Source organism: Euprymna scolopes, chromosome 13, assembly GCF_053919585.1.
Source record: "Euprymna scolopes isolate OS-2025 chromosome 13, ASM5391958v1, whole genome shotgun sequence".
Classification (NCBI taxonomy): domain Eukaryota; kingdom Metazoa; phylum Mollusca; class Cephalopoda; order Sepiida; family Sepiolidae; genus Euprymna; species Euprymna scolopes.
This window is the reverse complement of record NC_136494.1, coordinates 108,813,402-108,817,769: the sequence shown is the minus strand read 5'-3', so window position 1 is coordinate 108,817,769 and position 4,368 is coordinate 108,813,402. Positions and strand designations below refer to the sequence as shown.

The 4,368-nt window shown below is 34.1% G+C and overlaps 1 pseudogene; it reads left to right on the top strand.

Annotated features, from left to right (window-relative positions):
* Nucleotides 1-200: 200 nt before the first annotated feature.
* On the top strand, nucleotides 201-358 carry LOC145292532 (U2 spliceosomal RNA; annotated as a pseudogene).
* Nucleotides 359-4,368: the final 4,010 nt, after the last annotated feature.

Sequence of the window (4,368 nt, the reverse complement as noted above, 5' to 3'; positions counted from 1 at the left end):
ATTGTTCCTTGTACTCCTACTATCCTTATATTATTACGCTTATCGCTCTCTCCGTTATCATGGTTGCATCCCTTAAAAGAGAAAGTGGAATATTCCAAATAAAAATTGCCACCCATTAAAAGCAAAGTGGAATATTCCAATGCCTAAAAAAACAAAAAATAAAATTGGTGTCGCTGTAGGGCACAGCTAATAAAAATGATTTGTCTTTCTTGGCCTTTTTGGCTTAGATCAATGTGTAGTATCTGTTCTTCAGGTACTACATTTCAATTTCTTCTTTCTCAGCGGAAGAGAAATCCTTTACGACTAAGACAATGTTTTTTCTCCACGTTAAAAAAAAACACCCTGGTGTCTAAATCTGTCCCATGGGGAGGCATTGTGAATAGCTACTATGTTTAATGTAACAAAGTTTTAATATTAAAAAAGTAATTGGAAAAAGTTATTTCTGATTTAATTACAAAATGCCCTGGAAGTGGAAATGTCCGTTCTGGTTATTTTTTCTTTGTTTACTTGCCTCCCCACAAGGGCGGAATTGGACATGAGGTCAGTTAAAAATTTATGGGGAAACCAGCTCCCCAAAAGCGGCTCTCTGATCCTTAACAAAAATAAGAATTGTATCAGTAATGAAGGATTTCTCCTCCATTAACCAAGACAAAAAATGGGGGGGATTTAAGTCACTGGAATGCTGAAACTGATAGTACACTCAGACATTCATGTTGAAGCAATGGTTACCTAATTCCTAATAGTGTTAATGTTTTTATGTATTGCTGAAACAGTTTATGATTTAAACATTACTTTATTTCAAGTATATTTTAAGCAGTGGGTTACGGGATATGAAGTCAGTCCAAGAAATTTCTCAAACCGTTTACGATTTAAACATTACTTTATTTCATGTATATTTTTAACAGTGGGGTGGGGGATATTAAATCAGTCCCGAAAATGGGTGAACCCCTTTACGCATTACACATTGCTTTATTTAATGTATATTTTTAACATTGGGGTGGGAAATATGAAGTCGGTTCCGGAAATGGCGGCAACCATTTACGTCTTGGACATTACATTATGTCATGTATATTTTTAGCAGTGGGTTTGGGATATAAAGCCGGTCCCGGAAATGGCTGAAACAGTTTACTATTTAGACATTACATTACTTCATGTATATTTTTAGCAATGGGTTTGGAATATAAAGTCAGTTCAAGAAATGGTTGAAACAGTTTACTATTTAGACATTACAATATTTCATGTATATTCTTAGCAGTGTGATTGGGATATAAAGTCAATCCCGGAAATGGCTGAAACAGTTTACTATTAAGACATTACATTATTTCATGTATATTTTTAGCAATGGGTTTGGGATATAAAGTCGGTCCCGGAAATGGCTGAAACAGTTTATTATTTTGACATTACATTATTTCATGTATATATTTAGCAGTAGGTTGGGGTATAAAGTCGGTCCCGGAAATGGCTTAAACAGATTACTATTTAGACATTACATTATTTCATGTATATTTTTAGCAGTGGGTTGGGGATATAAAGTCGGTCCCGGAAATGGCTGAAACAGTTTACTATTTAAACATTATATTACTTCATGTATATTTTTAGCAGTGGGTTTGGTATATAAAGTCGGTCCCGGAAATGGCTGAAACAGTTTACTACTTAGACATTACATTACTACATGTATATTTTTAGCAGTGGGTTGGGGATATAAAGTCAGTCCCGGAAACGGCTTTTGTTTTTTTAGTCGCTGTTCACAAAGTCTGAATTCACCGTTTTCTTGTGTCTCGTTGATCTTTGCTTTGATGTGCTTGGTTCGAATTGCGTAATCTTGTTTATGGGATAAAGTTTTTCTGCTTAGGTTTTTTTAGTGTAAGTCTAAGTATTTTCGTTGATCTCATCTTTTCTCAACCTAATGCATGTAATGTATATATTTGATCCCCTTTATTATTATTTACTCACTAAGAATATTCACATAAGCAATTGTCCAAGATTGTTCTTTGAGAACAATCTGTGGTGTTCTCTGAAGTCTGAGTGATAACAAGTCTCCCCAGATTTCCAACTCTCCAAAGAATTAAGTTGCGTTATCGCAACAACCGCTTAACATTAATTTCCTGTTGGCGGCGACCATTGTTTTCACTGGAATTGTGGTGTCAATAAGCCCCCACAAGGTCCCAGTCTTCTTTGCACATCTCCTCGGTTTTCCCTTCATCCATGACCGTCATTATTTGGTGTGGTACCTGTTCTACATGAAAGAAGGTGGCGGCGTTTTCTTCATTGTATTATTATTATTATTATTATTATTATTATTATTATTGCAACATTTTTGCAGAATTGTATTAAATATGATCACAAAGATGTTGACTATTATATTTCTACTCAAGGTGATAGGAAGGTATTCATCAGATTTTTTTCCTATAACTACCGCATGTGGAACGCATAATAAAACATGGCTGTCTTCAAGTCCAATGTAAACAAGTTCTCTTTGGGGCCCCCCTTTAATAATACAATTATACTCATTTTCCTCCACCAATGGTTAGTGTGCTGTTGGCCAGATGACCATTGTACACTTACTAACACTTACCCTCGAGTAACCTTCGGATCTTGATAAGTGGTTAATCCCCCTGCAAACCATATCAGAATCGCTGTATAAAATATGTTGTAGCTCTTGGAATTTTTCAGTCACACATTGTAGTTCTGAGAGTCACTACTGATTATTACTGGATTAATGCTACTATTGTTGCTTGATATGATGACTTTCAGGTAGTGCCGGAAATTGGATAATTTTCTTTTCTCTGTGATATTTATTTTATCACTATTTTTATTTTAATCATTTTGCTCTTACAATAATCATTCCAAGTAATAAATGTGAGCTGCCATGCATTTCTCTAGTTTTTATAATCACGAAATTTATTTAGTGAGCAGAGAACGGATGGCGTGTAATGTTAACCTTCAAAATAACAGATCTTAATCTCTATCTCTGTATGCATTAATATATAAATTTCACTTTGTCTGTGTGAATTCCTTCCTCATACGTTCCACAACAGCTAAACCTTTTTTATTTTTTTTGCAATTTCACAAAAGGTAATTTATCTATCTGCCAGTGTTCCAAGATATGTTTTGTACAGAAATTCACCCGATAATCGAAAATCAAAAAGATCTGATCTTTAAAACAGTTTTTCTTTTCTTTTTTTTACACAGTGATCACCACTCATCAAGGCCCGGGAGCCACTCAGGGATAAGGGTTATTGCAAGTACATTACGTTAGTGTGGAGATTTGATGAAATGTTTACTTAAGGGGGCAGTTCATTAGGAATTTGTTAACATTGGACTTGAAGACATCCAAGTTGTAGTCCGGTGGGGAGTCTCTAATAGATAAATAATATAATTTTTGTAGAGGAATATTTTATGTTACACCGGACAAGGAAAATAATAAATTCTCAGCAAATCAGTTCTTCTTTAAAAACAGATTTATTGTCATCTGGTGATGTAGCTCAGGGGTAGAGCATTCGACTACGGATCGAACGAGCCCCCCCCCCTGTTACATCCTGGGTACACCTTACTATTTTATTTTTCTTATTAATGAGTTCTGTTTAAGATAAAAGAAGAGGTATCATTTTAAATCGCAGCAAATAATTTCTTTATGAGCATATCTTAAAACTAAACCTTAATCAGAAGTGAGTTTTCCAGGTCATTCATCGTCAAGACCAAATATCAGCTAGCGTGGTGTTCTAAATAACACAGACATAATTGGATGAACGACATTATCATTATTATTATGTTTTGTTTTTTTTTGGCGAATTAGTGCACCGAGTAAATTATTCCCCGTAATGTGTAATGACTATTAGAGGGGTTATTCTATAATAATACATACGCAATCTGCGTAAATTCAAATATCATATTTAAGCGTATTAGGTAACCTCGGGCGGCCAGCTAAGAATAAATAAACAAACTAAGGATTTCATATAATAATGTATTATTTGAGCAGAGAATACGCTTTAATCACTAATAATAAAATAGGAATGATTCAATAACTTTTACTAGGTATAAAAATATTTTTATGTTTTAATATAATGTTTTGTGATTAAAATAGGAACTAATCTACGCCACACAGTTTGTTTTAAAGATCCAGAACAAAGAATGAAGATGTGATTATTTGTAGGGTCAGTAAACTCATCTTTCACGTTAGAATTAAGTTTTCTTTTTCATTTTCCTCAGTTTTATTTACTGCGTTTTAACTCTTTTATATTCATTGTCTTTTAATAAGTGTTATATTGATTAAGTGTTGCGGTTTTAATGGGAACAATTAACTCGCATCGTATCAGAGAACAAACGCGCGTATGGTAACAGCAACAGTACCCAACCTCTACAAATGAC